Below are 25,825 nucleotides of genomic sequence, written 5' to 3' on the forward strand. Positions count from 1 at the left end.
TGCAGGTTGAGTCTGTAGTGAGGAAGGCAAATGCGATGTAAGCACTCATTTCAAGAGGACTAGAATATAAAATCAAGGATGTAATGTTGGATTTTATAAAGCATTGGTGAATTGGAGTATTGTGTGCAGCTTTTTGTCCCTTACCTTAAAATGGATGTGTTGAAACTGGAGCGGGTTCAAAGGAGGTTCACGAAAATGATTCCAGGATTGAATGGCTTGTCATATGAAGAGCGCTTTATGGCTGTGAGACCTATATTCATGAGACTTCAGAAGATTGAGGGGGGACCTCAATGAAACCTGTCGAATGGTGAAAGGCCTTGCTAGAGTTGATGTGGAAAGGATGTTTCCTCTGGTGGCTGTGTCTAAGACCAGAGGGCACAGTTTCAAAATAAAGAGGCATCCTTTTAGAATGGAGATGGGGAGGAATTTCTTCAGCTAGAGAGTGATGAATCTGTGGAATTTGTTGCCACAGGCAGAGGTTGATAGATTCTTGATTGGTTAGGGCATGAAGGGATACAGGGTGAAGGCAGGAGATTGGGGTTGAGAGGAAAAATGGATCAGCCATGACAAAATGGTGGAGCAGACTCGATGGGCCAAATGGTCTGTTCTGCTCCTATATCTTATGATCTTATGTTCTAAGATAGCTTGAGTGAGCTTGGGCTTTTCTCTTTGGGACAAAGGAGAGTGTGAGGCAATTTGATAGAGGTGTACAAGATCATGAGAGGCATAGATGGAGTGGATAGTCAGCGACTTTTTTCCCTGGGCAGAAATACCTAATAAGAGAGAGCATAACTTTCAGGTGATTGGAGGGAAGTACAGAGAGGGATGTTAAAGGTAAAATTTTTACATAGAGTGTGGTGAGAGTGTGGAACCTCCTGGCAGGGTTGGTGATATCTTAGGAGCATTTAAGATAGGCACATGGAAGATAGAAGAATGGAGGATATGTCAGGGGCAGGGCTGATTGATCTTAGAGTAGGTTAAAGGGTCAACACAACATCAGGGGCTGAAGGACTTGTACTATGCTGTTGAGCTCTACAGTATGTTCTATGTTCTAACAGTTACTTATATTTGTGATTAATAGCTGATTTGATAGCACTTATTATTTCTGGAATAATATACAAGCTTCTTTTAGAATGTGGAACTATTTCCCACCATTACACCTGATAGAGAGTGGAGTCTAACATTAGTGCATGATCTGATAGAGAGTGGAGTCTAACATTAGTGCATGATCTGATAGAGAGTGGAGTCTAACATTAGTGCATGATCTGTCAAGTAGCTGTGAAGTAAGCCTCACAGATGAAGCATTACATTGAAACAGGTGCCTATGCATGTGAGCACAGCACGTATCTTAATCTATTTCAGCTGCCACAGATTCCTAATGTGCTTTTTTTATAGCACAGGTTCTGCCATCAGTTCTGCACTCCCCCAGTGTGTGCACTTTTCCACATGCAGGTGGTCGCTGTGAGATATGGTTCAGCAACAGAAGCTTCTTTCCCCCATTGCTGGGCAATACAGAGCCAGCTGCACAGAAGCCTGCAGACAGAACTGGAGCACAACTGAAAAGTGCTGTGCAGGAGGAGACTTAGCGAAAGGGCAGACCAAATCTAAGAGATATCTGGGTAAGGACAAAGACTCTATTTATCGGATCATGGCAAGCCATTCTTGATCAGTTGGTAGTTAACTTAGAATTGAAACAGGATCTTTGGATATTTAGACTAAGTTAATTGAAAGGATTGCAGTAAAGATACAAAATTGGAGGAAGTGAGGGAAGATTTGAGGGTTGCACAGTGGAAGGGAGCAAGTGCTGGAGAGAAGGAAGGCAATGGTCTTGTTGACACTTTCTTTATCATAGAATGTTAAATAATTAACAATATTGGGTTCCAGGAGGCAATAGATACGTCTAGTCAGAACCATTAGAAGTTATTGCATTAATTATGTTGAAGTTTATTACATATTTATTTAGAATAATATTCATTAGATTTAGGGGATGTCTTAATTGTAGGAGACATAGTGAACACAATGGAAAAAGGCTGGAATTATCAGAGATCAATGATCTCATGTGATGATGTTGGGTTTGCTGACTGAAGTTCTAAACTCAAGTGAAGAACTTAAGCCTTATCCGATTAGATAGCTATGGGCACCCTGACTAAAAGGAGATTATACTGTAACTAAACAATCTTCAAAGACTTGTTCACTTCCCTGTTTATGCTCCATGGCAAGTTTAGCTGCCAATACCCAATATTTGAGCAGTGGGTCTCCCCTCCCTACGAAGGAAGAGATACTTCCAACCAACAGAGTAGTTTGAACACAGGTCATTTAAATTCAAACAACATTCTTAAAACATATTTAAAACTCACAGCTGATTTCTATATTATAAAAGGCTTCCAAATTACAAGCCATTTCTAAAGCTCAAAAGATTTCCAAAATACAGGTACAATTCTTTCAAGCTAAAAAGACTTACCCACAAGCTGCAGACAAACCAATTGTCTGTCACAGAAATTGAAGGCAGAGGAATGGGTTCTAATTCACCCTGTGTTTCTGTCATGCTTCTTGATTTTCCTGGACCATTCCTAAAAATCCTGAACTGTTGTCTCCAACTTACTAATAGATCAGTTATTTAATATACTAAGTGATATTATCCATCTAGGTTGCAAGCTTCCTTGAATTAAATAGTGTAGCTATACCAGGTGCTGTGGGGCAGAGAATCTGCTGTATAAACAGATCTTGTTTGCAAAGCTGTTGTTTCAAACTTCAAACTGATTACTGCTTTCCATTTACAGTAGGAACTGGATACTGGCTCCCATTTACAACTAGAAGTTAAATAAAGAATATTAGTTGGAAATTTAACTTATTCAAAAACAACACTTTGATCTTTAGAAGTATCAGCTGCTGTGTTTAGGAAGTAGGGCTTGGAAAAAAACAGTGAAATTCCATCACACTCAGCCTCAGTGCAATGCAGTCTGAGTTCCTCAATAGAGAGTCCTCATCCCAATCATTGTTAATGACTTTTGTGTGAAATAAATATAATTAGTGTTCACCTTAAGACCAGAAACAGAAATTATTACCAATGATTGTACAGGATTTGGGTCAATTTGCAAGTCCATCTTCTATAAGACCTGGACAACAATTAGGCCCACATTAATCAGTGACAACTAATGCATAAAGGCTGTTTTCTACAATAAAGAGTCTAACCACCTTCCCTTGATATTCATTGTCATCACATCATTGGAGCCCTTTCCATTCACATCCTTAGCAATTGCCATTGACCAGAAATCTAACTGAGATAGCCAGGTCAATGGTGTAGTAAGAAGAGGTCAGCTGCCTTCATTAATCTCTTGACTTCTCCGTTTGTTTCCACTATCAACAAGGCTGAATGGAATTGTAACAACATCAAAAAGTTCACTGTCACACTGGACAAAGCAGGCTGTATAACAGACACCCTATCCATCACCTTAAACATTCATTTCTCCACCACTAGTGACTGTGGCTGCAGATTTTGCCATCTGAATGTAAGTCATGGCTTAACTAGTCCTTATTTCTCTTCTGACTCATTTGGTTCCAAGTTCAAACCCAGTGTGGAGACTTAAACACATAAATCTGGGCATGAATACGCACACATATGTAGCTGAGGGAATGCTGAAATGTCACTGATATCATATTTTTAAATTATCCTTGTCTGCCCTTCTGATACAATCTAGTGAATTTTATCAAGAACATGGGCATTACCTACTGTGCATGTCCTGCCCAATATTTAGCATCATTGAAACAAATTATTTAGGTATTATCATGTCACAGTTTTCAGGTGTCTGTACGTCAACCAACTCTTGAGTTTCCTACATTACTACTGTAACTATATGTTGAAATAGACTATCTTATGGCATTCTTAGATCATTAAAGAGACTTGATAAATACAAATCCATTTTTCTCTTTACTTACAAGATGCAGTACAGCAAATCATGATGACTTCTTTGACCAGACCTTCCAACAGCACAGCCTATTTGGAAGGGTGAGGACAGCATGATCTCAGGGTTCTCCTCCAAGTCATACACTGTCCTGACTTATGTACATATAGCATTCCTTCATCACTGCTTGGTTATGATCTTGGATTTCTCCATCTAATTATAATTATGGATGTACAGAGAGTCTCCACTGCCTTGCAGCCATACCCACCCATGGGAAAGGCTTTGGGAGTAAACCCCGAGGAAGAAATCCGGAGTCGGGGTCCCTAAGGCAGTTTGATGTTGTTCACAACTTCACTCTGGCAACCTCTGCAATGACACTGGTGCCAAGCTGTATCAACGCTTGTCCTTCCCTTGGACTACATCAGTGACATGGAGAGGGGGAACCCGCTGCATGGGCAACAGCCGGTTCTTCAAATCTGTATGCCCAGGCTTGCGTCCTGGAGAGGACACAGTCCACCAGCGGCTCAAACCCATGACCCCCTGGGATCAATGGCTGCCGACTACAGAGAGAGACATTTAACGAGATGGCTCACCACCACATATTCATGAGTGATTGAAGACAGGGAATTATTTCCTTCTCTTTGCTAGTGACACATAAATGTTTACAAGTTCACTACCCAAAGTCAACTAAGCTCCTCCAAAAATTTAGTCACTCCTCCAGCTAATCATAAATGTTCAAAGAGGAGAATCAATAGCAAAGATCCTCTGGTAACAAATTAGAACTCTGAATAAGATTCAGATATGTAAGGTGTAAGGGGACACCAACCTTATCCTTGCCAGCCCCATCTTTCAATTCCTCCATCTCCACCAAATCTCCTCTCAGGATGAGGCTTCTCATTCCAGAACTAAGAGGTCCTCCTTCTTCAAAGAAAGGGGCTTCCCCTCCGCCATCATTGCTGCTCTCAACCATATCTCTTCCATTTCACGCACATCTACCCTAACCCCATCCTCCCACCACCCTACCAGGGATAGGGTTCCTCTTGTCCTCACCTACCATCCCACCAGCCTCCGCATCTAGCACATAATTCTCTGAAACTTCCAATCGGGTCGTACCATCAAACACATCTTTCACTCCTCCCCCACACCCCCGCCCCCCGGCTTTCCACAGGGATCGCTTCCTACACAGCTCCCTTGTCTGTTCATCCCTCTCCACTAATTTCCTTTACTCTAGGTAAAGGACTATAACTATGCAACCTGCACACCCCTCATGATTTCTTTCCTCCTGGGGAACAGTCCCATCCTATCCTGTCTTTTCTGATAAACTAAGCCCTCCCGTCCAGGTAACAGTCCTGCATATCTTTTCCGCACCTTCTCTAACGTAATCAACTTCCCCTATGAAATGGTGACCAGAAACTGCACAGAGTACTCCAGATGCATCTGAACCAACAATTTTTTTGCAACTGTAATATGATACTCCATCTCCTGAACTCATTGCTTTAGCTGTTGAAGGCGATTCATATGCCTTCATCAACAGTGTCTCCACCTTTAGGGGACTATGTACTGTACTTAGACCTCAAGGTCCCACTGTTCAACAACACTCCCTAGGGCCCAGCCACTCACAGTGTATGTCCTGCCCTGGTTTAGCTTCTCAAAGTGTATCACTTTGCACTTGTCCAAGTTAACTTTCATAGGGCCTCTGCCCCTTCCCCCTACAGTCCTGACGAAGGGTTCTGGCCCGAAACGTTGACCGATCTTTTCCACTGATGCTGCCTGACCTGCTGAGTTCCTCCAGTGTGTTGTGAGTGTTGCTTTGACCCCAGCATCTGCAGATTATTTTGTGTCCCAGATTCCTAGTTGATCTATATTCTGCTGAACCCTTAGGCAACCTTCCTCACTGACCACTGTATCACTAGCTTTGATGTCATGTGCATACTTGCTAATCATGCCACCTATAGGATTCAGCACCTATCCGTGTGACACACTAATGGTTACAGGTCTTCAATCTGAAAAGTAATCCTTCAGTACCACTTTCTGCTTCCCACCATCAATTTTGTATCCAGTTAACTATTCACTCGAGACCCCACATCTTCTAATAAACTGGACCAGCCAAAGGACCTAACCAAAGGCCTTCCTAAAATCCACATAGACAATATCCACTGTCCAGCATTTGTTAATCCTTTTGATCACCTCTTAAAATTCAATCAAATTTGTGAGACGTGATGTCCCACAGACGTGTCTCCACAGTAAATAACCATTCCTAATCAGTTCTTGCCTTCCCAAATGTAAATACATTCTGTCTCTAAGAATCCATCTCTGTAACTTTCCCACCACTGATATAAAGTTCATTGACGTTTACTTCCCTGGCTTGTTCTTCAGTCTTAAATAAAGACACAACATTAGCTATCCCACAGTCTTTCTGTACCTCACACAGGACTAATGGAGATACAGAGATCTTTGCTTGGGCTCCAGCAATCTCCTCCCCTGCTTTCCATAATGTCTAAGGGCAGCCCTAGTCAGTTCCTAGGGATTTATCCACATTTATACACTTCAAGGCTGCCAGCACCTCCTCCTTTACCATGTCAATATGCTTCAGGATATCACTGTCTTCTCCGAGCTTGCCAATTTTTGTGTCTTTCTCCACAGTAAATACCAATAGGAAAAGATTGGAGATATTCATTTAAGACCTCCACCTATTTCCCATGTCTTCGCACATGAATTATTACACTGGTCCTCAAGGGGAATTCTATTTGTTGCAGACAAGATCATGCATTCTTAGAACTATCAGGATGTGTGCATGATGTATATAAACACACATACAAATATGTGTGCATGTGTTTGTGCACATAGATATGCAAGTGCGCATGTACACTTGCACATCACACACACGTACATACATCACATACATGAACACATGTATACACACCTGCACATCCATAGATGTACATGTGCACAGACATATACAAATGCACATGCATAGTCACACGTCATGAACATTTGTGTATACATACATTATGCAAATATATACGTACCTATACACATGGAGGAAGACAAATTGATGATTAAAAGCTGCTAGAAAATCTTGGCTTTTATAACTACCAAGGATGCTCTAGATGGTATTTATAGTTATTATTTGGTATTATTAACAAGCTTAAAATATGAATGTTTGCACCAACCATATTTAAAGCAGATATATTTTGCTCCCTAGATAATCTCAACCAACAGTAGTTCGACTACAACTAAAACAGGTCCAAGCTACATTCACCTCTGGAGCATCTGAACAGTAAAGCCACCTATGTTACACTATTGTTTATTATCTACATCTTCACCTTCAGAACTATAATTCCAAGTAAACTCATCTCCAAATTCCTAAACATGGCACTCAGCACCTCCCTTTGCAACAGGATCTTTGACCTCCTAACCAAAGGACTACGATCAGTAAGGATATGCAGCCACACTTCTGGCATGATGGTCCTCAACACTGCCACCCCACAAGGCTACATCCTCAATCCCCTACTATAATCCCCATACACTCACAACTGTGAGGCCAGACTCTGCTTGGACGCCTCCAGCAAGGAGGTAAAGAGCCCAGTAGCATGGTGTCATGTCTACAGCCTTTCCCTCAATATCAGCAAAACAAAAGAGCAGGTTATCACATTTAGGTAGGGGGGTGGTGCACATGCTCATTTTTATTTTAATGATACTAGGGTTGAGAGGACTGGAAACGTCAAGTTCCTTGGAGTGAACACTACCAAACGCTTGTCTAGGTAAAACCACATAGACACAAGAGCAACTACCACACCACGCTGTACTGTGTACAGATAGGATACTTTCTATGCAACACATGCAAAATGCTGGAGGAAATCAGCAGACCAGGCAACATCTATGGAAAAGAGTAAACAGTTGATGTTTCAGGCTGAGACCATTCATCTTTATGTGGTGCATCAACAGAAGCTGTTGAAGATCAAAGAGGACATGCCAAATCTCTTTAGGGTTGAAGGTCAAAGAGGACATGCCAAATTTTTAGCTTCCTGAGGAAGTAAAAGTGCTGATGAGCTTAGCTTCACCAACTTCTACTGTTGCACCATAGAAAGCATCCTGTCTGGATACAGGCAACACACATCAAAGTTGCTGGTGAACGCAGCAGGCCAGGCAGCATCTCTAGGAAGAGGTACATTCGACGTTTCAGGCCGAGACCCTTCGTCAGGACTGATGTGTGTTGCTTGAATTACCAGCCTGCTGCGTTCACCAGCCACTTTGATGTGTGTTGCTTGAATTTCCAGCCTGCTGCATTCACCAGCAACTTTGATGTGTGTTGCTTGAATTTCCAGCCTGCTGCGTTCACCAGCAACTTTGACGTGTGTTGATTGAATTCCCAGCATCTGCAGAATTCCTGTTGTTTGCTGTCTGGATACAGCACAGCTTGGTATAGCAACTGTTCTAACTACAACTGTAAGAAACTACAGAGTGTGGTAGGCACAGCTTAGCTCAGCACATTACAGAAACCAGCCTCTGTGACAGAAATAAGCCAATTTACCCATTTACCAGAAATGAGACTGTCATTAGTTACAAATACACTGCATCTGGGAGTGAGAACCTAGCAAGTCTATTCAGGCTTAATAGGAATTCTTTCAAGCAACACAAGGCACATTCCCCAATTTACTGGACAATACTTGCAGTGGAGCAAATCCTCCTTTCCCAATCACAAGTACTCTATAACATCAGTTGTCTTGCTAGTCAAGTATCCAATTCTAAGAGACATTGCTCTTCAATTGAACTGTGTCCTGTTAACAAATGAAGCTCATTAGTAGCTGTTGGTTTCTTGTTACAATGTGGTGCATGTTGTTTGGGATCACTTCCTCTGTGCAAAGTTAATTACTTGTTATGGTTCAGCATGTCCGCATGGTACAAAAGTAACAGTCTGAGAGGTCCCACTAATTACCAACTCAAATGAGCCAGCTCAGCAAACCTAGTGCAACAGCTAGCCATGTGTATCATGCAGAGCTGGGCACAGACCCCGCTCTCAAGAATTTGCCAACGGGCTGGCTTTAATTGGTTTTTCAATTTTTCCTGGAAGCTTTCTCTTCTCACTGATTACAGCTGTATTTTTTTTTGCTGAAACACAGTTATATTATAGCAATTCCCTGTCAGTTCTTCAATACTTTGCCCAAAAGCTTTAGCGAATATGGTGAAAAATAGAATTTAAAATGTAATTTTACCCTTCAGGGCATAACTTATTTGATTATCAACTCTTGGTGCTTTCTGTCCAATTATTTTTACTTCTTTTCAAGCCAGACATTATTTCTATCAATCTGGAAACTACCATTAAATGTAAACATTAAATCAAGCTTTTTACAATGTATGTTGCAAGACGATGTTTGATATAATCTGTGGAATTCATTGTCCATGTGCCTGAAGAGGTCAAGTCATTCGGTATATTTAAGGCAGAGCTTGATAGATCCTTGGTTTGTCAGGGCATGAAGGGATACGGGGAGAAGGCAGGAGATTGGGGCTGAGAGGGGAAAATGGATCAGCCATGATGAAATGCCAGAACAGACTCAATGGGCCAAATGGCCTAATTCTACTCCTCTATCTTATGGACTTGTGGTCTTATAATTGACATGGAGCACTGGAAATATGCACAATGTGTCAGCTTTAAAAGAGATTCAGAGAGTGAAAATTGAAGTGCGAGGGGAAAGCTGTTCTCATCTATGTGGGAACCAGCAACATTAATAGGTCAAAGAAACGGATTCTGCTGAAGGAGTATGAGCAGTGAGGATCCAAAGTAAAGGGAAGAACCACAAATTGAATGATCTTCAGATTGCTACCTGAACCACATACAATTTGGCACAGGGTCAATAAAATCTGAGAGTTGAAAACATAGCTCAAAGGGTGGAGTAGGATAAATGGTTTTTGTTCCATGGAATCAAAATGTGTTCTGGTGAAGGGTCTTGGCCCAAAATATCGACTGTTGATTCATTCCTCTGCTAGATGAGTTCCTGCAGTTTGTGTGTGTTATACTGGCAAGAAAATTGGGGATAGAAGGAACTGCTCTGATGGTATAGGCTTTACTTGGGCTGGGCTACTGTCTGAGCAAAGCAAATACCCAATGCTCAAATTAAGCAGGTCGGACAGATTACTGGAAAGGGAAGAATGTAGAAAGTTAAAGGAAAAGGGCAAGGGAATGGTGTAGGGTAGCAAATGTGTAACAAATAGCTGGAAATTATAGTGCGTATAAAAACAGGAATAGTCCACATCTTGAATTAGAGACAGAGCAGAGAGGAACCATAAAAAGTCAAATTTGAAAAGCCTTTATTGGAATGAATACAGTATTCATAATAAGGTAAGCGAATTAATGGCTTAATTATAAATAAGAACGACTTAATGCTATTATAGAGCCAAGGAGCAAACTGACCAAGGCTGAGAATTAAATATTCCAGGGTACTTAATGTTTAAAAGAGATGAGTGAAATTGTAAAGGAGACAGATGATTCTGATATTATAGAACAGAAAAAAAAGGCAGCACCAGGATTATAACTTGGAACATCAAGGGAAATCAATCATTTTGGTTGGAGATAAGAAATAACATAACAGAAAGCATTGGTAGGCAATGAGTGGTGACATAGGGCATAAAGTGAATCAGAAAATTAAAGATAGCTATATATGGAGTAGTCTACATGTACATAGTTTAGTAGTATCCTATTCTGTCAGTGGCAAAACTATCCAGAGGATGAATTCATGGAGAGGCTTTGCAAATCAGTAAGTTGAGAGACCACTGAGGGAGCAGGAGATATCAGATATTTTCCTGTATAGTGAGATAAAATTAACTAATATTCTGGTAGTTAAGGGACCTTCAGGAAAGAGTGATCATAATATGATAGAATTTCATTTCAAGTTTGAAAATTATTTAGTTCAAACTGAAACAAGAGTTTGAAATCTGAAGTAAGTTATGAAGGTATGAAGTATTTGTTGGCTTTCTTAGATTCTACATTTTTCTTAGAGTCAACATTAAAATATATGACAGTAAACAGGTAGTAGTGAACATATATGAATTAGTACATAGTTTACAAAAAATACAATATATTGTTACGAGAATACACATAAAATTAAGATGTTTGCTGGCCTGGGCTAGCATCAGTGGCATCAGCAGTTGGTCTGCCACCTGCCCTCAGGGGAAGGGGAGATAAGGAACAATGGAGCAGCGTCTGGAGATGTGTAATGAAGGAACGGGGGAGAGAGAGCTGTCTGGAGCAGCTCCCCCTTTGAACCCTGAACTGTTTGAAGTGATGGACAGGCGATACCCCAGCAGGGAGATAAAAAGGGACAGGTTCGCTAAGGCTGCACACACGCCACCCGAGGTAACGAGACCCTGGAAGCGGTGCGCCTCTCACGAGTGGGTGAGAAGTATCAGACAACGACCAGGGTGGAAAGGTACGATCAGCGGGAACCCGGTGTGTGTCCGCCCTTGCCTGGGTGCCGGGTTCACTGCAGAGGATCGACCGCATCTGGAGGAGGGGTCACAGTCGGTGACCTCAGGTGACATCACCAAGGACCCGCCCAAAAGTTGCTTGTGAGCAATATCGCCGGTCTGTGAGTGAAGCAGTGTTCTGAATGATCAGTTGTTCCTGTTCTCTCTGTCTCTTCCCCCACCTTGTCCATCGCCATGGCAACGATTACTGCGAACTGAGCTACTAACTGGACTGAATTTTGAGTCATTTTGAAATTTGATCATTTACCCCTAGACAACGATAGAGCTTGATTGATGCTGTTATCTTAATTCTGTGCACATGTGTGGTTATCATTGTTGAACTGTTGCATTTATTATCCTTTCGATTACTGTGTTGCTTGTTTCTTTAATAAAACTTTCTTAGTTCTAGTACTCCAGACTCCAACTGAGTGATCCATTTCTGCTGGTTTGGCAACCCAGTTACGGGGTACGTAACATAAGTGGGGGCTCGTCCGGGATTTTGAACGCTAAATTTGGGACGGAGTAAATTGATTGGGTTAAAATTCCTGAAAGAAAGAAAAGACAAACAGCAGAAATGGAGGCTGAGGAATTTATAAAGGCGCCGACCTTGGAGGCATTAGAGGATGCCAGGAAATCGGAATTGATAGCTGTGGCCAAACGGTTGAATCTTGCTAAGGTGAAGTCGACAATGAGGAGAGAGGAGATACACAGAGCTATTGTAGAGCACTATGTATCTAAAGGTGTGTTTCCCCAAGGTGAGCTGGGGGTGGTGTCTATTGAAAAACCTGCTGGAGACGCAGTATAGGTACAGCTTGAAAAACTGAGACTCGAGCACGAGTTCCGGGTACGACAGTTGGAAAGAGAAGAGAAAGAGAGAGAGAAGAGAAAGAGAGGCAATGGGAGCGAGAAGAGAGAGCGAAACAGAGAGAAAGGGAATTTGAGCTGGAGAAGTTAAAGATAAGGGCCGAGCAGGGGCTCGTGCCGAACCAAGGTGGAGGATTCCGGGCGACCCAGGAGGTTAGGCTGGTTCCCCCATTTGACGATACCGACGTGGATCGGTACTTTCTCCACTTCGAAAAAGTGGCTATAAGTCAGGACTGGCCGAGGGATAAGTGGGTTGTTTTACTTCAGAGTGTACTGAAAGGGAAGGCCCAAGAAGCTTACTCAGCTTTGTCCGCGGAAGATGCCCAGAGGTATGAGGTGGTGAAAGAGGCCATCCTCAGGATTTATGAGTTGGTCCCGGAGGCATACCGGCAGAGGTTCCGGAATGCGAGGAAGCAGTGGGACCGCACGTATTTGGAGTTTGCTCGTGAGATGCAAACATATTGTGAGCGTTGGTGCGCCTCGAAAGGGGTAGAGGGGGATTATGACAGACTGCTGCAGCTGATTCTGATTGAGCAGTTTAAAGGTTGGGTCCCTGAGGGTATGAGACCCTACCTCGATGAGAAAGAGGCAGCCACGTTAGCCGCAACTGCTAAGTTAGCGGATGAGTATGCGTTGACGCATAAAATAAAGTTTGCCCCGAGTAAAGGCTACCAGAAGGGTAGTCAGGACGGAGGGGAGAGTCCGCCGGAAAAGTCAGAAAGTAAGCCGAGGACTAGTGAAAAGGATAAGGTAGGCCGGGAGCAGTCTGGTAGGAAGTCTCCTGGGGTCGTATGTTATAATTGTGGGAAAGTCGGACACTTTGCGTCCAGGTGCTTTGCCCCAAGGAAGGAGACGGGGAAAGGAAAAGCGGAAATTTTGAATGGCTGTATCGAGCTGTTAAGCGAACCGCTAGGGAAGGACAGGCCTGAAAAAGTCCCGGAAGGGCGCGAGAGGTTTATCTCGGCCGGATTGGTGTCAGTGAAGGAGAGGTTAAAACCAGTTCCAGTGCGGATCTGGAGAGACACGGGAGCGTGTCAGTCACTAGTACTGAAGAGTGTATTAGAGTTTAGCTCAGAGACCCAGACTGGGGAGGTAGAGGTCAAAGGTGTTGGGGAAGGGACAGAGTCAGTCCCTTTGCACCAGATACATTTACAGAGCCATCTGGTCTCTGGACTAGTCACGATCGGGGTGAGGTCCGAATTACCGATGAAAGACGTGGAAGTCTTGCTCGGTAATGACATCGCCGGAGGAATCGTGTTCCCAGTCGTGAGATTGACAGGTCAGCCTGCCAGCATTGAGGCCCCTCCCATGGACTCACAGGTTCATCATGGGGCTGCAGTAGTGAATTTAGCTGTGGTGGTAAATTTAGCTGAAACATTTCTACCAACCTTGTATGAGACAGGGTGTAGTGAGATAAGAGGTAGTGAGGGAGCTGGGACGGACGTAGCAGTAGCCAGGAAAGAATTTGTGCAGACGCAGGAGCGAGGCGAGGGGCTGATGGTTTTTGCCGAGACCGCTCTCTCTGACACAGCCTTGACAAGCTATTGTGCGGATGAGGAAGTGCTAAGGAAGAAAGGGAAATCAAGGACAGTACCCGCAGATGAGGAGTGGGGGGTGGTGCAAAAGAGTTATGGGGATGAGGTTTTTAACCTGGCCCACAAGGTACCCCCCGGTGGACATTTTGCAGTGCTGGAGGAAACAGTTGGTGGAATCATGAAAGAGATTTACCGGCTGCCCAGGAGGAAGGATGTTATTGATCATGACCGACGCGAACTGAGACGGTCACCGGCTTTTGATATGCTAACAAACCTAGTCGGTGTTAGCGTGAAAATCAATGAAGCTAGGGGCCCCCTGATAAGAGGAAAAAACCATTTTGAAAAGATTAGGATGGGATCGATCAGATGGGAGAAGGCTATTGTTTTGGCCAGGTCTACTGATAAGGTCTCTCCCTTAATCCCCGAACAAAGCGAATCTTTAGGAGTAATTAAACGACTCGCACCCATGTGTTTGATTGTCCCGAGGAAATGCAAAGAACTGGGACGTTGGGTGATTGTGGTTACAATAGGGCGGCCAAGTAAACAACACCCATATTTTTGGAGTAATTCAGTGACTAAAGGGCTGATGAACACAGAGGTGTGTATTGGCAATTTAATACGGCTGTCTGAAGCCAGTTTGATAGTGAACCTTGAAAAAAATGAATTCGGCCACACGAGGGTCACTTACCTGGGAATTGTGGTGACACAGGGGCAGCTGGCAGTGATGCAAGCTACAGTGCAGGCTATCGCTGACCTCCCAACCCCGACAGACAAGAGGGCCCTCGGAAGGCTTTTGGAGATGGTGGGGTACTGCAGGAAGTTTTGCAATAACTCTGCGGTCAATACCCGTCCCCCTCCTACTAAGCCCTTGCGAGAGAAAATTGAGTCCGAATGGGACGACCCTTGTTGTTGTGGTCCGGGACAAAACCAAATGAGAGGTTACATTGGTCGCAATTCATCAGTGTTTTTGACCACTATGAAGTTTGCTGAGTTGGAGCCTGGTCTAAGGGATTATTAATAACACGTGTAAAAGGAACAGAAAATGTGATAACTGTCTGTCAAGGTGTTGACAGCTTCAAACTCGCTGTGTTAGCCAAATAGCTGATAAAGATGTATATTGTGTATGTATCAAATAATGTAGTCATGTTTGTAATTTTTACCTCCCGGTAAAAATCCTTAAAGGGGGGAAGTGTTACGAGAATACACATAAAATTAAGATGTTTGCTGGCCTGGGCTAGCATCAGTGGCATCAGCAGTTGGTCTGCCACCTGCCCTCAGGGGAAGGAGAGATAAGGAGCAATGGAGCAGCGTCTGGAGATGTGTAATGAAGGAACGGGAGAGAGAGCTGTCTGGAGCGGCTCCCCCTTTGAACCCTGAACTGTTTGAAGTGGTGGACAGGCGATACCCCAGCAGGGAGATAAAAAGGGACAGGTTCGCAAAGGCTGCACACACGCCACCCGAGGTAACGAGACCCTGGAAGCGGTGCGCTTCTCACGAGTGGGTGAGAAGTACCAGACAACGACAAGGGTGGAAAGGTACGATCAGCGGGAACCCGGTGTGTGTCCGCCCTTGCCTGGGTGCCGGGTTCACTGCAGAGGATCGACCGCATCTGGAGGAGGGGTCACAGTCGGTGACCTCAGGTGACATCACCAAGGACCCGCCCAAAAGTTGCTCGTGAGCCATCTCGCCGGTCTGTGAGTGAAGCTGTGCTGAATGATCAGTTGTTCCTGTTCTCTCTGTCTCTTCCCCCACCTTGTCCATCGCCATGGCAACGATTACTGCGAACTGGACTGAATTTTGAGTCATTTTGAAATTTGATCATTTACCCCTAGACAACGATAGAGCTTGATTGATGCTGTTATCTTAATTCTGTGCACATGTGTGGTTATCATTGTTGAACTGTTGCATTTATTATCCTTTCGATTACTGTGTTGCTTGTTTCTTTAATAAAACTTTCTTAATTCTAGTACTCCAGACTCCAACTGAGTGATCCATTTCTGCTGGTTTGGCAACCCAGTTACGGGGTACGTAACAATATCTATTACTTCAAATAACAAAACCCCAAAGTCTTTACCTCACATGGTATGGACAAACAGAACTTGATAAAATTCTGAGCTAAGCCTTCATGAAATGGTGTGTGACCAGGTCTGGCCCAAACTTTAATGTCTTTGCAGAACATGGACTTGTCCCAACTCAAACCTGATGTGTGAATGTGTTTTACATGGTTTAGTTATGTGTTTGGGTTCTGCTGCAGAGCCCAGAGATAAACCAACTCAATTGCAACAACATAGCAAAGAAAACAGTGGCAACAATCTGCAGAAGGCCGCCAAAGGGTTGAGCAGCATCTCTGGAAGGGAGGGCATTGTTGATGTTTTAGTTTGCAGCCCTGCATTAGCACTGAGTGTAAAATTGTGGTTACTCAAGAAGTTAAAACCAGAAGAACTTAGTGATGCTTTCATGTTTGTCAGGCCAGAGAAGGTAAAATATTATTAAGGCTCTTCCAGTACTCCACTTATTTCAGCAAACCTGGACATAGTCTACTGGGGTAAATTGAAATCTTCTCCCTCTTCTTTTGTAAAGGATTTGCTTGATTGCATATGATCAAATTATTTATTTATTGAGATACAGGTAGTGTGGGCCCTCCAAGCCCATCAAACCACGCCACCCAGCTATCCCCCAATTTTAATTCTCGTCTAATCACAGGACAGTTTACAATCACCAATTAACCTACCACCTGGAACGTTTTTGGACTGTGGGAGGAAACTGGAGCACCTGGAGGAAACCCATGCATTCGCAGGGAGGCATACAAGCCCCTTACAGTAAGCAGCAGGTGTTGAACCATGGTCGGCTATACAGTACTGTAAAGCGTTGTGCTAACCACCAAGCTACCCTGCCACCCCATATAATGTCATCACAGAAGAAAGAAAATTACTCTACACAAGACTGGCTCTCTCACACACATTACAACAAGCCTTTTTGGTGGGTCATTAACCTTCTGGGGCAAAGGGTTGGTGGGGTGGGGGGAGACATTCATTTTCTTTCACTTACTTTAATGTCTGTGTGAATCTCCACAGTATCTGTTGATTATCTATCTCAGAAGCCGAAGGCAGAACATCCCTCTGGCATCTTGCTACAGGTGTATGATAAATAATTAGTGCAACTCAGAGTGTTTAAGTGTTCGATTGTTTTAATTTCACAGACAAGACCAACATTGCTGAGTTCTGCAATCAAAGCTGCATGCTGTAAAGTGTTTCTAAAAGATCCACCTCTCATCACTATGGGCTCTTCCCTGAACTCCCTAGGACATTACTTTGGAACAGAGGAAACTATTTCTTCCAATGAGAACCCTTCAATAACAGACCTTTGCAATAACAAAATTCCTCTGCACTACATGCCAAAGTAGAAGCAAAATTATATGGTCTGACAAAAAAAAAGATCAATGCAACGCTGTTCAATGGGCCGGGTACTGCACTAACAATCCTGACTTTGTTGGAAAGATACCATTCTAATAGCCCTATGTTGGTCTCTCTCTCCAAGAAAAATAATCTGTGGAATTTATTGCCACAGCCAGTTGTGGAGGTCAGGTCATTGGGTATATTTAAGGCAGAGGTTGATAGATTCTTGATTAGTCAGGGCATGAAGGGTTACAGGGAAAAGACAAGAGATTAGGACTGAGAGGGAAAAAGGATCAGCCATAGTGAAATGGCAGTGCATACTTGATGGGCCAAATGGCCCAATTCTGCTCCTATATCTTATGATCTTATAGTCTAAATAGAATGGTTAATAACTCTAGTGGTCTTGGAGAGAGAACAATGTAGAGTTATCAGAATGATGCCTGAGTTAAAGATTACTTTATGAGGAGGAAGTACCCCCACTAGTATTGTAGGCTTTTGCAATTAAAAAGACGGAGGCATTTTATGTCTCAGAAAAGCCATAGTAACTCATTTATTGAACACCAAAAAACTGAACTCAAACCACACTAAAACCCTTTACGTAGGTTTAGGTGAGATTTAATGCGAGATTTTATGACTTTAAGGGGACAAGTTAGGATAAATAGAGAGCAATTAATTCCAGTATTTTGGAAGCTGTGGAGAAGGGAGCGTAATCTAAAGTTAAAGCCAGCTATTTCAGGAGTGAGGAAGTTAGAAAGCTCTTCAGTTCACAGAGTCTGATCAAAATTTGGAACTCTATTTTGCAAATTGAAATTGATCTGTGGTCATTTGTGACCTCAGTTTTTAATGACTAATGGTGCATTTAATGTTGAAAATGTGGAAATCTGGCATTAGGTCACAGATAAGCTATTACTGAATGACAGAAATAAATCAAGAAGCTTATTAACCTGTTCCTGTTCCTATTATTTGCCACCAATGTCTGAAGAATAGTATTACTTTCTATCCATTAATAATGTGGAATGGATGCTTCTCTACTTTGTTGAGGTCCTCAGAATATGATTGATCACAAATGTACGGTTAAGTGTTGGACATCAATGGGGCTAGTAGAGCTCTGGAGGCCTCGACTTCATGCCAGACTCTGTGATGCTGTCTGTGTGGAGTTGGCATACTGTTCCCACGAGACTGCATAGATTGCCCCTGTGTGCTTTGGGCTCTTCTCAAAATCATGTTGATAGATTAACCAGCCGCTGTAAATTGGTCTTTGTGTGTAGGTGAGTGGTAGAATGTGTGGGGGCAGTTGAGGGAAACATGGAAGGAATAAAATTAGATTTCTAAGTGTGTGCTTGATTGTCGATATAATGCACTGAATGGCCTGCTTCCATGCCCTGTAACTCAGTGGATGAAGATACGCTGTTTGGGAAGAAGTTAAACTGGGGCAATCATCCTATGGCAAAGAAGATACTATCCTCTTTGTTCTGAGAGATAGTCAGTTCTAGGGAAGAGCCTTAGTAACAAGTAATCCCTGTTAGACTTATCGCCGACAGCACTCCACCTGTTTCCTACCTGAATCCACCTGTCTCTGATGGTTTGCACTTGCATTGATTTGCTTTAATCTTGTAACATTCCACATGCACCTTGTTATATAAGCGAAATGCTTACATATATGCTGAACTTTTTTTCATACTGTCAGCACTGCATGTACCCATTGCTCTACTTGTTGAGATATGATTCACGGTACCTTGAAGACAACATCTCAGCACATCGCAGGAACCAGCCTCCCCTCTATGGACCCTGTCTGTACTTCTCTGCCCCTGTAAAGCAATCAGCATAATCAAAGACCATACCCACCCTGGATACTCTCTCTTCCCCCCTCTCCCATCAGGCTGAAGATACAAAAGCCTGAAAGCACGTGCCACCAGGCTCAAGGACCGCTTCTGTCTCACTGTTATCAGACTCCTGAACATACCTTCTATGATAAGATGGACTATTGACCTCACAATCTACTTTGTTGTGATCCTGCTCTTTATTGTTTACTTGCACTGCCCTGCACTGGTAGCTTTTACACTTTATTCTGCCTTGTTATCGTTTTACCTTATTCTAGCTCAATGCACTGTGTAATAATTTTATCTGTATAAACAATACGTAAGACAAGCTTTTCACGGTACCTTGGTAAGGGTGACAATAATAAACCAACACCAATACCAATGAAGCCACTCCTAGCATGTATGTCCTAGCATATAATTGACTCCTAGCATATATATTTCACAGATAAGGTTGATTGTCTATCTTTGATACTGTAGAGAAGTTGCTGATGGTCTTGTTCTTTAGCCATTGCTGTCTCTACAGTGGAGGTATTCCCAATGTGCTGTTTGGTTAACTGCTCCCGCTCTTTAACAAGATTCATGTTTCAAAGACTGACTGGTTTGTTTGAGCTTACCTTTGTAATTTCTTTGATGTGAACTCTAAAACCCCTATTCTTTATCTCTTAAAAAGGGGAAGACGTCTGGTCAAGTTTATTTATATCAAGTTCAAGTTTATTGTCACAGGCTTGCATGCATACATGCGTTGCTGCAGTGCAGTGTAGTACATTCATCATCATCATGGCTTGGTTTCACGAATGAAGATTTAGGAAGGGGGCTGCCCACGTCTTCTGCAGGCTCGTTGGTGGCTGACGAGGCCAATCTGGGACAGGCAGGCCCGGCCACAGCGGCTGCAAGGGAAATTGTGTTCTGGGTTTGGTGCTGCGGTGTCACAATTCTTCCTCCTTCTCCTTTTGTCCTCAATACCAGCCCTGAGTGCGTTCTCAAAGGAGGAGACAGACGGGTGAATAGTGTGTCGCCAGGCATTGCGATCGGAGGCTAGATTAGACCACCGGTGATGGTCAATGTGACAGGCACCAAGGGATTTCTTCAGAGAGTCCTTCTATCTCTTCTTCGGTGCCCCTCTGTCACGTTTGCCGGTGGAGAGTTCGCCATACAGCACAATCTTGGGCAGGCGATGATCTTCCATCCTAGAGACATGCCCTGCCCAGCACAGCTGCATCTTCAACAGCATGGCCTCAATGCTGGTGACCTCTGTCTGCTCGAGGACTTCGATGTTGGTGACGAAGTCACTCCAGTGGATGTTGAGGATGGTGTGGAGGCAGCGCTGGTGGAAACGTTCAAGAAGTCATAGGTGGTGACAGTAGGTGACACACAACTCGTAGTCGTACAGGAGGGTGGTCAGTACAATGGCTCTGTACATGCTGATCTTTGTGCCTTTCTTCAAATGCTTGTTGTTCCAGACTCTTTTGTACAGCCTGCCTAATGCGCTGTTTGCCTTTGCTAGTCTGTTGTCAATCTCTTTGTTGATCTTGGCATCTGACGAGATGGTGCACCCCAGGTAGCTGAACTGGTGAACTGTCTTCAGCTCTACCTCACCGATGGCGATGTGGGGAGGGTGGTAATCTTCCTGAGGTGCGGGCTGATGGAGAACTTCTGTCTTCTTCAAGCAGACTTCCAGTCAGAAGAGCTCGGCAGCCTCTGAGAAGCAGGATGTTATACGCTGCAGGGCTGTCTCTGTATGGGCAACAAGGGCAGCATCATCGGCAAAGAGCAGCTCTCGGATGAGTTGCTCCAATGTCTTGGTGTTGGACTGTAATTGCCTCAAGTTGAACAGGCTGCCATCGGATGTAAACACCATCCTTGTCATCAAGGTTTTCTGTGGCCCTTTCGAGCATCATGCTGAAGGAGATGGTGAAGAGAGTTGGTGCAAGGATGCAGCCTTGCCTATTGGGAAGGGTTCTGAGAGGTCATCGTTGCATCTGACTTGGCCACGCTGATCTTCATGTAGCTGGATGACCATGCTGAGGAACTTTGGGAGGCATCCCAAGGCCTTGTACAAGGCCTTGGTGAGACCACACCTGGAGTATTGTGTGCAGTTTTGGTCCCCTAATCTGAGGAAAGACATCCTTGCCATAGAGGGAGTACGAAGAAGGTTCACCAGATTGATTCCTGGGATGGCAGGACTTTCATATGATGAAAGACTGGATCAACTAAGCTTATACTCGTTGAAATTTAGAAGATTGAGGGGGGATCTTATTGAAACATATAAAATCCTAAAGGGATTGGACAGGCTAGATGCAGGAAGATTGTTCCTGATGTTGGGGAAGTCCAGAATGAGGGGTCACAGTTTGAGGATAAAGGGGAAGCCTTTTAGGACCGAGATTAGGAAAAACTTCTTCACACAGAGCGGCGAATCTGTGGAATTCTCTGCCACAGGAAACAGTTGAGGCCAGTTCATTGGCTATATTTAAGAGGGAGTTAGATATGGCCCTTGTGGCTAAAGGGATGAGGGGGTATGGAGGGAAGGCTGGTACAGGGTTCTGAGTTGGATGATCAGCCATGATCATACTGAATGGCGGTGCAGGCTCGAAGGGCCGAATGGCCTACTCCTGCACCTATTTTCTATGTTTCTATCCCAGTCGTTCCATAATTTGCCAAAGACCTTCCCTGCTCATGGTGTCGAATGCTTTGGTAATGTCGACAAATGTCACGTACAATCCCTTGTTCTGTTTCCTACATTTCTTTTGGAGCTGCCTGAGAACAAATACCATGTCAGTGGTGCTCCTGTTGGCTCTGAAGCCACACTGGCTCTCTGGGAGGTGTTCTTCTGCTATGATGGGCACCAATCTGTTCAGGAATTCTCTTGCGAGGATTTTTCCTGCGATAGAGAGCAGAGTTATCCCCCGGTAGCTGGAGCAATTGGACTTTTCCCCCTTGTTTTTATACAGGGCAATGATGACTGCATCACGGAGGTTCTGTGGTAGTTTACCTTGTTCCCAGCAGCAGACAAAGAACTCATGGAGTTTGGTGTGAACGCTGGTCTCCCATTCTTCCAAATCTTAGGTGGGATTCCACTGCCTCTGCCTTGCCACTTTTCAGCTGCTCTATGGCCTTAACTGTCTCTTCTAGGGTTGGATTCTTGTCCAGTTCTGTTTTCTCTGACTGTTGTGGGATGTGATGAATTGTTGAGTCTTGGACCATGCGGTTGGTGCTGAAGAGAGTCTGGAAATGTTCCATCCACTGCTCCGCCTTGTCTGTGAAGAGCGCCTGGTCATCTGCATTGCGCAAGGGACTCTGGACCTCGTTCGAAGGGCAGTACATCACTCTCAGGGCTTCATAAGACCCTCTGTAGTCACTGGTGTCTGCGCAAAGCTGAGTTCTCTTTGCGAGGTTGGTCCACCACACATTCTGAATCTCTCGAAACTTGCGTTGGAGGTTGCTGCATACAAGGTGGAAGGCTGCTTTCTTATCAGGACAAGACGGCTGAGCAAGGTGCGCCTGGTGGGCGGATCTCTTCTTCGCCAGCAATTCTTGGATCTCCTGGTTGTTTTCATTGAACAAGTCCTTGTTCTTCTTTGTGGAAAACCCCAAGACTTCTTCAGAGGTTTGCAGGATGGTGGTTTTTAGGTGTTCCCAAAGCACTTCTGGAGAGGAGTCTGTGGGGAAACTGGGATCCTGAAGCCTCAACTGAAGATTCATCTGATAGTCAGCTTTCACTTCAGCTGACTGGAGGTTGCCAACCTGAAACTTCTTCTTTGGAGTGCCTCCTCCCTTTGGCTTGGGTTTGAAATGGAGACTGAGTTTGCAGTGGACAAGATGATGGTCTGTATGACACTCTGCGCTGGGCATCATTCTGGTGAGTAAGACGTCGTGAAGGTCTCCCTGGCGCACTTTTATGAGGTGCCAATGCTTGGACCGAGGATGCATCCAGGCTGTCTTCAGACTGTCTTTCTGCTGGAAATGGTGTTGTGACGGTGAGTTGCTGCTCCACACAAAACTCTAACAGAAGGCGCCCATTGTCATTGCAGTTTCCAACACCATGTTTGCCAAGTACTCCTTTCCAGGTTTCTGAATCTTGGCCTACTCTGGCATTGAAGTTGCCAAGAATGAAGATCTTGTTGTCTGCAGGGGCGTTCCGTACAAGTTTCTGCAGATCAGTGTAAAACTTGTCCTTTTCTGCAGGATCCGCGTGAAGAGTGGGGGCATACAAGCTGAAGAGTGTGGCATGCTGCTTGGTTCGAAGTGGGAGGCGCATGGAGATGATATGGTTGGAGTGACCCGTTGGCAATTTTTCAAGTTTGGAGCCAATGGAGTTCCTGACCATAAAGCCAACGCCTGAAAGGCGTCTCTCAGTCTCTGGCTATAACATAAATTGTAGATAACTGAAGTATATGACAAAATAAACAGAACAATATGAGTGTAGGGTGAAAGAGTGAGAAGAGTTATAGTCTGAGCTTTCTTGCTACTCCTATGAACCTAACCTACATTAGCAAAAAATTACTAGACAAGAAACAATCTAATGAAAATAATAGAACCGTAACACATTACAGCACATAAACAGGACTTTTGGCCCACCTTGGCTGTGCCAAACCATTTTTCTACCTAGTCCCACTGACCTGCATCTGGACCATATCCCTCCATACACCTCTCATCAATGCATCTGTCCAAGTTTATCTTAAATGTTAAAAGTGAGCCCGCATTTACCACTTCATCTAGCAGCTCATTCCACACTCCCACCACTCTCTGTGTGAAGAAGCCTCCCTTAATGTTCCCTTTAAACTTTTCCCCCTTCACCCTTAACCCATGTCCTCTGGTTTTTTTCTCCCCTAGCCTCAGTGGAAAAGCCTGCTTGCATTCACTCTATCTATACCCATCATAATTTTATATACCTCAATCAAATCCCCCTCATTCTTCTACGCTCCAGGGAATAAAGTCCAAACCTATTCAACCTTGCTCTGTAACTCAGTTTCTCAAGTTCTGGCAACATCCTTGTAAACCTTCTTTGCACTCAAGTTCTGGCAACATCCTTGTAAACCTTCTTTGCACTCTTTCAACTTATTAATATGCTTCCTGTAATGACTTACTTGCAATTTGAACCATGTTTGTGTTGGTTTCTTGTTGACAATTCCAGTAATGATAAGAAACCACTTTAGCACATTGTAAATCATTAGTCCTGTAATAACTACATTCTGAAAGTAAAGAATGTTTATTTCACAGATTTGATGAAACTAATTATTCCTAAGTTTAGGTTGTGGCTGGCAAGGTCAACACATCCTTTATTAGCCACCTTCTTGAATTGAAACGTTTTCAATGGTGCAGTTTGGTATGGATTTCTTATGATTTGGGCAAGTGGCAATGAAGTTACAGTTATATTGTCCTACTTTGTCATAAGAAAAATCTATAGTAATCATTTCTAGTTGCATTGCTGGGGTTCCAAAATAACAATGTTTGCAAAACGGATCATGGACTAAGATAGAGGCATGGAGATTTTTATCCAATTCTTTAAAATAAATCTCTCGGCTTCTCACATCATTTTCTGCTCTAATTAGGTAGACCACTGGTGGTGATCAAAAACAAGCTAAATTTAACCTGAACTCAGGCCTCACAGCATGATTCTTAAAGCAACAGGTGCTGTGGTTGGTTGACCTGTCTGGTGTGCAGGCTTTACAGACTGCACAATTCACAAAGAGGTCAGACATTCACAGGGTAGCCTGTGTTCTTATGGGTGAGAAAAGGAGTCTCTCTACACTTGTCATAATTTACAATAACTAAAAGTTTATAAAAGTAATCACTGATGTTATTCCTTTCTTCTCTCAGTATATTTTTTTGTTTTACTTTTATATGATTTGAAGAAGTTTTACAAGAATATGAAAAGGTTCTTTGACTCAAGGGGCTTCCACCTTTGTGACCTCAGTCCCATTATTCAGCTCATTATCCACATCTCCAGAGTCTTTCCCCCTCTCCAAAACAAAGGTGATTTCCTTTACCTAACATCCCATGGCCACTTGTATACAGTGTGTTGGTGTGTTTACACAATGATGGAGCCACTCGTGTGTGAAATGGATTTTCTATGTGGGTCTGATGACTGAAAACAGTAAGGTTTCCTGTATGCCATGAAGATTGCACCTCCTTCATGCTATTTATAAACAGTCTCTGCATTATGGTATTGTGGTTTGAAGGTCACTGATAGACAGTAGGAATTCCAAAACTCTGTAATTGTCTACAGACAAACCACAGAAACCATTCCTTCAGCTCATTGAGTACTTGTATACTGACTACTGATGATCTATTGTATTTACATTCATCCCATTTTTATTCTCTCACAACTCCCATCAAAACAGCCCTTCCCAGATCCTGCTTCTCTCCTACACACCAGGCACAATTTACAGTGGCCAATTAATATGTCAACTGTATAGCTTTCGGATGGGGCAGAAAAGCCTGTGGACTGGAAGAAGATCTTCTGTTAGTTTCTCGTTTTCTTTCTTGCAGGAGAGCGGGCCAGAAGACTTGTTGCGACTGCATATTTGGATCCGATATTTGTGGGTCAGAATTACCCTGGGAACTGACCTTCTGTGGCTTGTAAGAAGAGCTAGCACAGATATAACACCTTGAACATAATGCATCACTCAAGGCATTTCACACATGAAACAATGGAGAGATGAGGTAGATATTCAGAAAGAAATGTGAGGTAATCAGTTTAGAGACATAGTTCCAAAGCTAATGTCCACCATAGATTTTCCCGCATTAATTTGAATAAACACCAGTTCCAGGCTCAGTTTTTGAACTTACCATTCCATTATGCTTTTCTGCAGCACACGATAATACAACACAGAACCATACAGTAC

The 25,825-nt window shown here is 43.6% G+C and overlaps 1 long non-coding RNA gene across 1 annotated transcript; it reads left to right on the forward strand.

The window, feature by feature from the left end:
* Positions 1-1,447: 1,447 nt before the first annotated feature.
* LOC134360182 (uncharacterized) lies at positions 1,448-25,534 on the forward strand. Its single transcript, XR_010021268.1, has 3 exons — positions 1,448-1,619; positions 3,940-4,006; positions 25,470-25,534. It is a non-coding gene; the product is annotated as an uncharacterized LOC134360182 (long non-coding RNA).
* Positions 25,535-25,825: the final 291 nt, after the last annotated feature.

This window comes from Mobula hypostoma, chromosome 22 (genome assembly GCF_963921235.1).
Source record: "Mobula hypostoma chromosome 22, sMobHyp1.1, whole genome shotgun sequence".
Classification (NCBI taxonomy): domain Eukaryota; kingdom Metazoa; phylum Chordata; class Chondrichthyes; order Myliobatiformes; family Myliobatidae; genus Mobula; species Mobula hypostoma.